At 40.5% G+C, this 14,444-nt stretch overlaps 1 long non-coding RNA gene across 1 annotated transcript in view; it reads left to right on the top strand.

Annotated features, from left to right (window-relative positions):
- The window catches only part of LOC114160670 (uncharacterized), a 131,194-nt gene that overhangs the window by 83,094 nt on the left and 33,656 nt on the right, over positions 1-14,444 (top strand). Inside the window, exon 4 of the long non-coding RNA XR_003598833.1 lies at positions 4,487-4,598. This is a non-coding gene — a long non-coding RNA (uncharacterized LOC114160670). The remainder of the gene's footprint in view (positions 1-4,486; positions 4,599-14,444) is intronic.

A 14,444-nucleotide genomic window follows, 5' to 3' on the forward strand; every position in this document is an offset into this window, starting at 1 on the left:
AAAACATTATTTTTTTGTGCTTTACAGAAGAGAACTAGATGGTGCTAGTATCTACCTTAAGGTTGAAAAAAGACGGTGAAATGTTTAAAGACGACACGTATTTAAATAAGTGAAAAATGGAGCGCAAGATCGATGGCTAGATTGGTGCTTTGTGTGCAGTGATGCGGGTGATGTATGCTCTGTCATGGTGAAGACAGACCAGTACAGATTACTGTTTTGTACTCAATTTTCTGTCCAATCTATACCTTCCTACCCTAGTCTATGGACTAAAGCTTTGAGTAGTAGTAGTAGTGCCTGAAAGAACGAGACTATGGATGCAAGTGGCCAAAATGAGTTTTCTCAACATGATGTCTGGACTAGAGAAAGGCTGAGAAGCTCAGTTACGCGGGAGGGGCTCCTTTCAGAGCCTCTGCTCCTCCTCAGTGAGAGAAGACAGGTGAGGGAACATCTGGTTAGGACGACCTCCAGTGTCGATTAAAACATCCCAGAGGTGTATGTACCATCTCAGATGGTTTTGTCACCATCTCCTATGATCAGGAGCAACTTTTCATGGATATGTTACTGAAACAGAACAAGGTTGGGAAAAAATATGGAAAATCCAAAGACTAAAGGATCAATCGCAGAAATACCACAATATGTAATTGCTGTCCTATTTAAAGATGTGGGTCTTTATGTGTTATCTCAACCAATTATTTGTCATTTATATACAAGGTTTCCAAACACAATAACTCTAAAAATGCATTCCTAACAGGTTTTGAATAATCTAAAAAAAATATTGAAAGTTTATGTTCTGAATTGAGAATTAGCTGCGGTAGGGCCACCCAGAGAGAAATCTGCGGTACACAGGGAACCAGTACCACCAGTCAGGTCTGCAGGGATTTGCCCCAAACAGCTGTTCACCGCCACCTTGATTGTGTTTGTGAGCACTTTCCCCGTTGGCGTGTTTGTGCTGAACGTGGCTATTTCCGTGTGTTTTCATTGCTCTAACTGCTTTCCGATTCATCCCGTGATTTCTGCCACTCCAAGCACCATCTCTCTCAATGCTCTGTGACCGAACACCTGCCGCACGGTAACCATTTAATGAGCAGCCCACCTGGGGGGGATGTAGGAGGTGGTGTATGTAGCAGTAGTGGGAAGAGGAGGAGGAAGGGTATTATGGATCTTTATTTTCTTTTTCCTCCGCTGCTCCACCTCTGCCGAGTTAAAAGCCGTCAAGTATCTCTCCTCTACAAATGCATGACAGTGTTTGGCTTTGATTAGCTCCGCGATCGCCGAGCAGACGCGAAGCATGAGTGATGCATTAGGAAGACGAGGCACACATCCAAACATGCTCTTATATTCATGAGATTGTCATCATAGTTTACATGAACGGCATATTTACCATTTTCCAAAGGAGGGAAAAAAAAGAAAACAACAAATGGATGTCCTCCATGGTATTCCAAGACGGGAGTACCCACTCTTTCCATTATTCCCTCTCATCTCCACTGCTCTCTACTTGTTTTCACTCCTCGTTATTACTTGGCTTGTGTCGGGGGTATGAATGCACTTGAGCCTGTGTGTGTCTAGTGTGTTTTATTTTGGGCAGAGGTGAGCCCAGGTCTGGGCTACAATGCACACTTCAAAAGACCCTTCAGGACGCCGTGCGGTCATCTGTGGCCCCGTAATGTCAGCGGGGTGAATTTCTGCTCCGCGCGGCATTAACCTACCATTTCGCTCATCCTTCTCATACATTATGTTCTTTGAATTTATGTACCTAATTAGACCTCTGGGTTTACTCAAGCTGACTTTACAATTTATTTGGCACATGTTCACTAAGGTACAAGCATTTTTTATCTTTTGTTCAGCGCCTTGCAAAAATACTTACACGCCTTGAACTTTTCACATTTTGAAACATTCAACGTATTTTTATCAGGATTTCATATGATGCGCGTTCTTTTTTTCTCCACATTGGAAAATCTCGTATATTTAGCTCCCGTTTTTGTGTTGCAGCTTCTGAATAAAATCTAGATGGTAAATAGTGTGTATAGTTTTATCTCAGTAATTGATCCAAGGCCTCAGAAGTTTGATCAAGGACACTGGTGATGCGAACAGCACACTGAAGACCAATGAACCCACAAGACAGATCAGGAATAAAGTTGAGGAAGTTTCTAACAGTGTAGGATAAAAAAATAATAATATTCAAAGCTTTCAGCATCTCTTAGGGTACTGTTCAGCAAAGTAGTCTGGCTGCAGATCTACAAACCCATGGCCATTTACTTGAACTTAAAGGTCAGACAATGTAAAGCATGAATTAGAAAGGCATCCAACACAATCATGCAAACATGTGAAAGAAAGCCTCACTAAGATGACTGTCGGCCATCAAATCTGTCACTTTGTGAATGAGCAGTAATTATTAACTTGTTAAAGAAAAACTGACCTAAAAGAATGTACATTTACATTCTACTACAAGCCATGTAAGACACACACAGCAAGTATAAAAGGAGGTGCTGCAACCAGATGAAAACATATTTAGATTGTTTTGCCCATTTGTAAAGCAAATAGAACTGCATATCACCATCATGAAACACAGTTGTGACCGCATCGTGTTATTGGGATGCTTTTCATCATCAAACTGGGCCAGAGGTTCACCTTTGTGTTCATGTTTTACAATGGTCTAATCAAAGTCTGTTATTCCAGCCAGGAATCCATCCAAGACTGATTAGGCTTGCGTTATTTTGGTAGATTTCAGTTCAAATACATGTTTTTAAAATTGGCAAAAGTAAAAGTATTTTTTTCTTGCTCATTTAAAAATGAAAGGGTAAAATACATTTAGGTTCGTGGTTATGATTTGAGAAAACATTTTAGGAGAATAAGGGCTGTCTGTGTCTCCAGTCTATACAATTTAAAATAATATTTCAAGATTCCTGAATAAAATCTACCTAGCTCAAAGTGAAAATATTTTTCCCAAAGCAATACACAAGTTTCAATATATTAAATCTTTCTTTCCAAGCAGTAAAAGTATTTTATTTGACACTGAAAAGCCTCCAGACTGACAAATGTACTCATAATAACCTGACAGCTGATCAAATGGGCCAATTTTATTTGTACATACACCACTGAAACACTTAGTCCTAAAGGAATGCCTGTAATTCCAAACAGTCACAATCAATTAGCAAACCAGATACATCCAATTAAATCGGATATTAGGATTTAACTGCACATCGGAGAGGGGAGTTTTACAAACGCTGAAATATTGATGATGTTTGTGTAAATGCCGTTTGCTTGTGCCTTTTTTAAACTCTTTATAAATTCTAATGCGGGGTCTTTCGGACTGCCCGCTGTTTGGGTTTGTTCCCGTTTAATGCAGAAGGGCGGGGAAGCGATGAGCAAATAAGCAAAGGCCTGCAGAGATTGCTAAGTCACGCTCTGAAGTGCAAATGAGCTGCTTCCTCTTTTGGTTCTGCGTGTCGAAACTAAACATGGATATTTATATATTAGCATACATGTCAGAGCTGTAGCTAAGAGAAACACATCAGCTAGCAAAATGAGGCCCCTTAATGAAATTAGTCCTCAGTTCTGCAAATTTTTTGCAACACCATTAGTGCCGTGTGATATTCCAGGGCACCGTCGCTCACTAATGACTTGAAAACTCAACCAACAAAGTGTTGGACGGGCGAAAAAAGTTGGACAAGTTTACACCACGAGACAATTATGTGAAAAAAGGAAATATTACTCCCAGCTGCCTGTCCGACTTGCACACACTGTGCCGCGTTTGAATTAACCGACAGTCGGTGTTTATATTTGGGCTGAACTTTGCTGGAACCCTTTCACCTTCTAAAAAAGCCGCTGGCACAGCTTGACCGTCTTTTTCCTCTCTGCTGGAACAGCTTGAGTCGAGGTCTGATTAAAAAGCGCAGACATTGGCTGCGCCTTCCTGGGAGGTAAGAGCTAGCTAGGAGCCCGGGCCTGGGGGGCCTCGGGGAAATAAAGATTCGAATCGGAGCTGATTTGAGTAGATGAAGATGGAGCAGTAATTACAGACATTCCCAGATCTCAGCAGTAGATCCGGCGAGCCCAGACCCTTCGGCTTACAGGGAGGGTGATAAAGATGGAGCCCTGTGTATTGGGCGGATGAGGCGTGCTGGATGATGAAGGAAGTGGGGAGTTACTCTGTCACTGATCCATAAAATCACATAAAATTGGACCCAGGGTAAGTCACTAACTGCATGACATCTCCTGTCATGGTACCAAAATAAATGTATGCTATTTGAAACAGAACAAAGCAACTGTTCTGTATGTGTTACCAATGTAATTATGATTTCAGCGCAAGCCTTTTTCCCCCCACCCCTTGCTGTTATTAAAAATCATATTAGTTAAGCCTTTTGAGAAACCTCCACGATTCCTCTTAATTCTGCTATTTCTCTGGGCTACATAAGAGAATCAGTCCACTCCTACCTTTCTAGAAGTTGTGATATTAAAAACTGTGGTTGTTTCTTCTTTCTTAAAGGTGCATCATGATTTGAATCGCCATTCTGCCAAACCCCCAGACCTCCGTGCCTCCTCCTGGGTGACATTTCAGACGGGCCCCGAGGGCGACTGGAGGGAAGACATTGAACAAGGTAATTGCGACGAGATTTCTCCTCACTAAATTAACCTCTGCTCTGAAATTCATTGGCAGCACCTCACTCTGCTATTCCAACGCCCAGGTGCAACAGGAAGGAACTTTATTTTCACGTTTTATTAGACTGTGCTTTTTCTGTTCTCATTTGGCCTCCAAATCTCCTTTTTTTTCTTTTTTTAGGAGATTTGGAGAAGTCTAGACATTTTAACCTTTCATCAGAACAAATAAATGGTTATTTGTACCCTGTTGATGTGTAAATAACCAAGAACATGGCCTCTTTGACAAACTGGGTCATACCTGCAGTCAGATCAAATAGATGCAAATGTTTGTTACTGGGAAAAAAAAGAGGGGAACTGCTGTTTTATTTTGACTATTTTGCCAAATTCAGAGTTTTTGACAACCCTAATAAAGATTTTAGAGAGCTTTAAAAAATCAAAACTTTCAACCTCTGATTTGTGAGATAATCGAAAGAAAAGTACCCCACGACATAAGGCTTTAAACATAAAACTCACAGTATAACAATTATTGATAACTCTATTATAATCTGAGTTGGTCAGATAATCCAGAATCTCTAGAATCAGAAAATTATTTTAAGTCTTGTGTACACATCTTTACCAGGGGGGATGTCTGTGGAATCGCTTAGAAAATCTTCAAAATACAGAATGTTTAATTATTTTTACATTATAAGTAGTTGGAATTGCTTTTGTATTATCCTTAAAGGGATCCCTTCTTTTACAGTCTTAGTCTCTTTCTCCACTTTCAATTTAATGGTTGTTAAAATATTGTCTATTATTCTGCAGCCATCAGTTATGAAATAAAAACTGCTCAAGAGGTATCCTTTATTTTTAGCACCGCACACCTAAGGAATCTGACCCCACACAGACATCCTTGAGAACTAAATGGCTGGCCTTTACAGTATGCTAGAGCAACTGTGTGGCGATCTAAATGTGTGCAATGTTAATATTTAAGGAGAATTTTAAGACATGCCAAAACCATTTGGACCCGTGGACTTGACCCACTCTTAACTTTTCTGTTCGCTGCTAGAGAAGGGAGATATAAATGGATACGCTTGAAACCTTTTCTATCGGCCCGAGTCCTCTGTATGGCACATTAAATTATCTGGGGTTCATTTAGCAGGGCCGGCCTAATGTTCAAGTGTCTCTTTTTCCTGGTTGTGTAACTGAATTATGTCGGACGGTTCTGAATAAACATCAATCTCCGAGCCCGCGCCTCTTGATAAGATGATCGGCCGAGTCGTAAAGCGGAAGACAGCTGGTGGGGGGCGGAGGGGAACGTCTGCTCAGACCGGGGATGGACAGTCAGCGCGTTGTGATTTACACTGCATCTGGCATTTTGGCCCACCGCTGGGGGAAGAGTATCAGTCAGATTTATTTGACTTTTCTTTCCGGTCTTCCTCCTCTCTTCAGCTCTTTTCTCAGCTTTCTGACAGGCCCTCAAGTCATTCTGGTGTGTCTATACATGTAAAAGTCTCCTATTTCTTCTACCTTCTTCCTTTTCACGCTTTTTGTCTTCTGTTGAGGCACCACCAATTTACTGGTGGAGACAGGAGACAGGAAACAGCCAGTGTCTGGTAAATTTTTATGAGTAATTTTCCGTTTGCTTCTATACCTTACTAGCAGGTAAGTAAACTGCATCTATAAAGCGTCTTTTACAGACAGAAACTCACAAACCACTGTTCAACATGAATCACGTTCAGGCTATACATACATTACTACTCTCAATCATGCATTCACCCGGCAAGCACCTCATGGCCCAGGTCCCATCATCCCTTACCACGCCAATTTGCGAATCTGCTTATGATAATGGCCCGATCATAACGGGGCAGGGCTCCGTCGAAATGAGATCGCTTGCGACAGTGCTGACCTTTCAGCAGAGGCAAGAGTGGTAAAGCTGCTGCACCATAACAAGGTCTGTTGAGTAAGCAACTTACAAGCCAAGGTTACAGTTCCTGGATTAGAAAAAAAATTGTATTTGAGAAATGGGAGGAAGTGTGCGTGTGTGTGAGAGAGAGAGAGTGAGAGAGCAGGAGAGGGAGAGAAATAGAGACAATGTTCTGATTGTGATTTCTCAAGTCAATTAACTTTGTGTGTGCGCCCGCTGTGGACGTTTTGCTGATACGGACGGTTTTACTGTTGGAACGTGCAGGACACTGACGAGCGGGAGGAGGCACGCCTTGATGTAGACGATCTTTTCGCATGAGACGGAAAAGCATCAATCTTAGCCGTGTGACTCTGAGTCCTTCGACTGAAATCCACCCTTTTATCCATTCGAGTAGGACAGATGCAAAATAGTGTTTGTTCAGCACAATATATGCTAATGTTAATATGAGTGGGACAGAAACGACACATTTCATCGTCTGCTGCCTTCTATAATAATAGATAAATAAAAATAAAGTGTTTGTTTAGCAAAGAGACTTTTTTGATGAAGTCCTGGACAGGAATAAATCAATTTCAAGCAAAAGCAAGAAATGTTTGAAAAAGTTACCAAAGTTAATACGTAATATGAATTATGAAGATTATGAAAATCTAAGTTGGACAAAGTAAAATCCAACACAATTCACTTACAGAAGAGAAAAAAAGTAAAGCATTCAGTATTATTTAAAAGCTTATTTTAAAATTGTGAAGTAGACAATGGCAGTTTTGTTAAACTGCATTTTCCCTCACCAAACATTTAAAAGCATCTTAATATTGAACCTGGTTCCATAAATCCAACTATAATTCAGCAAACAAATTTGAGATATGAGAAGACAAATTACAGGTGCAAAACTTTTGCAATAAGCAGCAACTTAAGCATCTTTCCTCTGATTTATGGTGTCACATCCTAAAGATTTTCACATTTTATAATCGTGAGTCCGGTAGTCTCACTGAGGAGATATTTTGCAAACTTTCTTTTTGTTTACTTTTCCTGCACTGCAAATGAAATTAAAAAACCAAGCTTTATCTCTGTTTTTTTAAACAAAACTTCTAAGTGAGCCTCAAAGGTTTTTTTGTATCCAACCAAGTATTATATAAAGTACACATATATTGCAATTTAATGCATGGCAGGAAAATTATTTTTTCACTAAGTGGGTAACAGTGGTTGTTACTTGAAACTCCATACGTGATTTTTATCACTGTTTGTATTCCAAACCAGCAAAATTGAACAATAATATGCAGCATGCTGTACTGCAAATAATTATTTGTACCTTAACTTTGACTTAAGTTAATAAACATTTAAGAGTTGGCCTGGACAATATTAAGAAAATATATTTATGAAATTATTGCCTGAAACACTATATGTTCGCAGGCATTAACATTTGTGTCAGGTGTGGGCATCTTATGCAACAAGACTCCGTCCAATAGGTTCGAGATCCTATTGGCATTCAACATGTGTATCCATGACAACTGGATATAGCACATACTGCAATCCGTACATTCTTTTGCAATATTATTAATGAACATACTGATATTGAAATATAACTCAGACATCGATGAATTGCTAAAAACTCTGCATTTGTTTAGCTTGAGCCATAATAGTGCAACAGTTTGGGTTAATGGTCATATTTGAGGTTGGTCTTGTTGAAGTGATAGCATAATAAATATACAAATTGACTTTTTTTTTGTTGTTTTCATTGAAATTGGTCCCTGTCCCAACATATATGTAGATGTATATTAATTTACAAGTTTTGCTTAGTGGCCCCAGGTATTTAAACACATGGCTATGTGGTCATACACACTCTCACAGAGCCACAGATTCGTACACAAACACACACATTCATTGCAGGTTTTTTTTTTCTTTTTCTTTTTTTTGATGCTTTGGCCCACTCCATAAATAATACAGCTTCCTTTGGCCTTGCTGACAGGATCTGTAATGGAGTTTGCATCACCAGTTCGAGTGACTGACCAGGTGACTACCCACTTGACTGATTGTTTTATCTAACTGGTAGAGCGTGAAGCAGCCAGATCACTTTTACCCTCGTGCCTGACAACAAGCAAGGGCAGCTGAGACTCGGCGTGCCAAGTTTGTGTATTTCTTCATATGTCACTGTCTCTCTGTTTGGCTGCATATGTGAACATGTGAGCTCGTCTCCGGGCCTAAGTGTGCGTCTGCTTGGGCAGTGACAAAAACAGAAGCGTGAGGCGAGCACAATCAATCTTCATTTGGTAATTTATGAAGGAGTTCAGTTGTCAGGTATCCAGCGGTGTCTTGTACAACTCATTCTGCTGTGATGGGAGGCAAGGGGGGGTGCTGGGTGAAGGGATTGTGGGGTGTGTGTGTGTGGGGGGGGGAGACTACCCCAGGATATCAGCGCCTCCTGTCACCTTCCCTCCCTCCTCATCGGCCCCTCTCATACAGCCCCTGCTGCCGTCAGCAGCCCAGAGGCATAGCGCAGCGAGAAAGGGAGACGAAGGACGAAGTGAGAGAGGGAAGCCAGGCAGGATTAACCCTGTGGCCACCCATGGCAGGTGCTGAAGCAGCCACGCATCCAGCCTCATTAAGGAAAGGGATAGAGGGCAGCGTGACAACAAACACAAGTGGGAGGCTGAGAATGTACATACTCTACCTACTGAATACATACACACTCACATCCATTAAAGGCCTGTGCAGTGCCTTAGAGACTGGCACCTACATGGGGAAAAGCTGACACTTTGCAAGTTGCCTGTACATTTTTCTCTCATTTCCTTTTCTGTCCCTCCTTATTTTTCACCCTGGCTCTCATATTACCCGCTTACTATATTTGTTTCGACTCAATTACCCAGGCTGCTTTCTTTGAATCATCCCTTGGTTTGTGACTTCAGCCCCAACTGTCTTAAATCTTGCTTGAGAACGCGTCAAGTATGGAACAACTGCAAACCCACCAAGATATGTCCGTCCATCTAAGATGACAGGCAGGCCAAGGGGACCACTAGTCAGAAGAGGAGCCAAGAGGCCCAACAGAACTTCAGACGAGCAGCAGAGTCACAGCTCAGGTAGCAGAATAAGTCAAAACAGCCAATATAAATTGTGGAGTCCATGAAAATACCTTGATGAAAGCCATTCCAGAAAAGGAAGTCCTATTTAAAGTTTGCCATGTTCCATAGGACACAAAAAGTGCATGGACAAAGCTAAGTACATGGCTATGTATGAAGAATACCCATTAGAGGCTCAAGACTGGGTCGAGCTTCACTTTCCAGAGGGGAAACAACTGCAAGCATACAGCTGGAACTACAAGTGGTGTCAAACTCCAGTTCTCCATGGAGTCCATCACTTTTACATTTTTCTCTTTGTCAACAAAGCTGTATTACAAAATTAAGTACTTAGCAGGACTGTAGACCTCGAGTGAATGGGGAGGTAATTCCGTTCTTTGATGCATTTTGGACTTGGGACACATAAAAGGAAGTTGCAAGATTTCCATCCTCGAGGACAAGAGTATGATAATCCTGGTGAAAAACAAATGCATTCTTATGTTAGAATGGCTCAGTCAAAGTCCAGATCTAAATGCAGTTGTGACGAGATGTTGACATATTATCTACCACTGATCTGGCTGACCTAATTTGCAAAGAACATTTATATCTATAAATGTGCAAAGTATTGTAGAGACTCACCTCTTTCTGGATGTAATACAAGAACTGAAAACAAGGTATGTTTGTTTGGAATACAAAACTCAGAATACTTTAGTTTGTAGTTTTCTAGTTCAAAAATGTGAAACGCTTCTAAGGTTTTAAATCCTCTTGCAATTTAATGCATTACTGGATGTAGTCAGTGTTACTTTGAAGTCATGAAAACCCATAAGACATTAGCAGGTCATTCTGTTTGTAGTTCAGATGTTTAAGGCAAATCATGTTTAATTCCAATATTAGTTATTTTTGAGATCTCAGTTTTTCTTAACTTTATGATGTTAGCTGAGAATGCATTGCTGGAAAAAACGTCTATTTCCACCAGTTTCAGCATCAGTGTAGTTACATCATCTTTGTTCAAGTTGAATGTGTTAATGAGGCTGAAGCTGGGCCTCCCTCGTGAATCAAAAAATTATAGGAAAAAGACAAAATTCGCTCTGATCTTTAACTTCAAATTCTTCCTATTAGCTCATCTGTTAACCCACATCTGTGTAATACTTTATCAGCTGATTAAAGATTGAAGTGTGCTTTTAGGAGACAGTTCTTTTTTTTTCATTAAACTGAAAGTCCTGAGAAAGTCTGCTGGTTCCCTTTTCCCATCTAATTTCTGGAGAGTCCATCCTTGTAATGACATTCTGGGGTGTAAATTATTGAAGCCACTTAGCAGCACTTTGGGCCAGTTTCTCCACAGTTAGTGTCTTTGATTTGGGAAAACGGGGGCTGATTTGTGAACGATAGCCCAAGGCTAGTCAGCCTAGGGCTAGCTCGGGGGGGACACTGGCCTCCGAGCCCCTCCTGGCCCAAGGGAGGTATGGTCTGGCCATGGCCGCTAGGCCTTCCGGTTTTCGAAAAAGAGACTGTCTGCCTCCTTGCCTCTATCTGCCGCGCATCTGGAAAGGGAGTTGTCTTGAAGGAGTGCCTCCGCAGAGAGTCTCCAGATGAGACGGCATTTCTTCCCTCTGCCATTCCCCTCCATCTCCTGTGGTAGCCCGTGCAATTTGTCGGTCGACCTGCCAGGAGGAGAATGCAAATCCTCACCGGAGGAGATGATTTAAGGCCGCGGCACAGACTTTCTCTGAGTGTGTGGGTGGGTGGGGGTGCATGTGTGTATGCATGTGCCCAGCAGTCTTTTCTTTATCAGCCTAACTAGATACCTGTCATCAAGACCTCAGCGTATCATTGAGGATATGTGGATGTGTGGAATGCATCATCTTCTTGGGATAGTGGCACGTTGCTTTTTCTTCCCCTCTGTCTTTGAGTAAAGACACGACCCTCCTTCACTGTTCATCAACCCACTGCTGCTAATTTATAGACAGACATAAAATGTCTCCACCTTCCTACCTTCTACCTTCAATTCCGTGGGAAGCACAAGTGTGACAAAATAGGACACAAGACATTAACCACGCAAAAGTTTTCTCTGTCTTCCCTCCTGCATCTTCCTTGTTTCCTACTTTCTCTATTTCTCCATACAATACACACTGAATGGTCACTTTATTATGTACTTTATTCCAATGGACCTAGTTTAATTACATTGATGGCTGATAAGAGTGGTGCCTGATGTGGGCTTCTGCTGCTGTAGCCCATCAGTTGCATTCAGAGAGGGTGTTTGAGAGGGTTAGGGTTGTAATAATTTACGTTTGTGGTCATTTTTAGACTACTTGTTCAGACACAAAATTATGTTTTCTCATATGTTTTGTAATGCCCATTTCCAGTATCAATTTGTACATAATGAGAGAAGGTTTTGTACTCACTCTCTGACAGCCAACAACTTAAAATATTCCTGTATTCTGAAAAAAAGAGATTTCATGACTTCATTAAATATTATCAACAAGAGGGCACTTGGGGTTGTCAGGTTTTGAGCTTTAAACAAATTTTTATGCTATGAAATTGCTAAAAAACAAAAAAAGAGGAAAAAATCAATTTAAAAAATCTATGGAAATGAGGTTTAACACAAAGTTTGTGGACAAAATATAAAATAAAGGAATTTTTTTTTTCCTTTTTTTTCTCCGAAGAGTTTTTGTGGCGCTAGCGGCTCGTATTTTAGTGACAGTAAGCAGACAGGAAAGAGGGCGAGGAGAGGGGGGAGGACATGCGGCAAAGATCGCTGGGACCGGGAGTCGAACTAACCCCCTGCGCCACCACAGCACGCCCCAATAAAGCAAATTTTATGTTAAACTGAAGCATTTTATTTTTACTAAATTGATGCAAACACTACACATTATAGAAAAATACACCTTGTTCTTGGTAGAAAAGGTTCTCAACAGACAGTTCTCAACCGAACCGGTTCTGCTTAAAAATCTCAGCCTGAAAAACTTTAAACCAGCAAAACATTCATAATACATTCAAAGTTAACTTAAACTTCAGCAAGTTGTCCCCATAACACCTAGAAAACTAAATCCATTGAATTGCTGCCTTTTGATTTGCAGATTCGCTATTTATGCTAACAATTCAACAGTCTTATAAAGTCACCAGTGACAGTAGATGCATAAAAAGCTATAAGATGATAAATAAATACTGATCTGACCAATACAGATCAGATCAAACTCTGTTCTTGACGTGTCAAATTCAGCAGACGAATAGCGGAAAACTTGAAGAGCAAGTAGGACCAACTTGCTGCTCTCCAGGACAGAGTTTGGAGAAGTTTTCAAGGACAACTCCATACACAAGATGAAAGTGATCTTTGGGGCTCTCATCTCATCTTCACCGCTCATATCCAAATACCACCTGGCTCATTCTGTGCTGTCAGCAATTTTTATCTAAAAAATTAATACTTCTTTTTTTTTTCCCTGGTCAGATATAAGTACTTTATTCGTCCCAGTTTGCCTGAAGTCCTCCGCATCTTTGGAATGAAAAAGATTTAAAGTTATGGATAAAAGGCACTTTTTTAATCAACATTTTCTTTTCCTTAAGCACTTTTTTTTCTTTTTAAAAGCTGTTTTTCATTATTTATAAGCGTTCTGAAGGTGCTACCGAGCTGATTTCTTTCACAAAGCCTGATATGAGGCCGATAGAGCTCGGAGAATTGATTAGATAAGCTTGGAAATTACAATGTTGAGCACGCAGTGCTCTGAAATGTGCTCTAAAATACTCCCATCACGAATATTAATACCCAGGGCTTATAAGCACATATTTGAATGCAAGAGGGAAGTTGATATATGAAGTTTCATGGAGTGTCCAGTGTGCAAAACCATATATTAGTGATCAAATAGAAAATTACAACTCTTTCCTGAATGCCATTGGCCTTAAAGCGACGGAAGAGTAATCGTGATTTCATCATTAGCACTTAAAGATTCAGAGCTAATTTCTGTTTTACTGAATAATTCTGAAAGATGTTAATCAAACATATGACGGCGTATTTGAAATATTTAACCAAATGATATTAATGAAGATCAAAGGGTGGGCTGTTTTTAGCAGATGTTATGTGAAAGGCCTGGGTAATAGCCGGGTCCACGGGAGCACATGAAACACTTTGTCTTCTGCTAAATATTTCATGCCAAGTACCTGTTGTATAGCTTAATGAGCTATGGGGGGAAAATGGTGATTTATCATGCAAAGTTTTCAAAGGAAAATGCTAATTCAGACATGCGCACACACACACGGAAAAGCAGAACACGCATTTCTTACAGATTCCTTATACACATTTTCTTTTTTTTTCCCCCTTCAAAGTTGCCTACCAAAAGCCACACCACATATCCAGGGTGAATATTTTAGCCCCGGAGAAAAGCAACTAAAGCGAGAGAGAGAATCAGGGGGTCAATGGCGTGTCTTTAAAGAAACTTTCCCTGTCTCCATCTTCCTGCTCAGCTCTGGAATACTAATATCAAGGAGAAATCACAGGAACGCCGTCTCTGGGTGATGGTGTCAGTCCTGGACATATGAATGGAAATGCTCGTCAATAATAAAACTGACCCTCATCGCCGTTAACTCCTTTTAGCGGAAAACACAGAATAAAAATTGCTTTTAAATGCAGGAATTTTTAAGATTTTTCTTTTTCCTTTCAAGAAAGTGAAAAATAAATAGAAAATTAAAAAGCTACAGTTTCAAACCAGCTTAAGTTTGCAACTTTATTGTTTTTACGCCCTAAATTCTTTAAAATGAGCTGTCAAGAAAAAAAAAATCATGACTGAACGCAGTTTTCCATGGTTGTAACAGAGCACTGCACCGAACCCCACCTGTTGCTGCACACTACTGGTGAGCTAGCTGGGAAAAGCTTTCAACAATGCATCCATTAATTTTAACAAAGACAA

The sequence above is a fragment of the Xiphophorus couchianus genome, chromosome 17 (assembly GCF_001444195.1).
Source record: "Xiphophorus couchianus chromosome 17, X_couchianus-1.0, whole genome shotgun sequence".
In the NCBI taxonomy this organism is placed as follows: domain Eukaryota; kingdom Metazoa; phylum Chordata; class Actinopteri; order Cyprinodontiformes; family Poeciliidae; genus Xiphophorus; species Xiphophorus couchianus.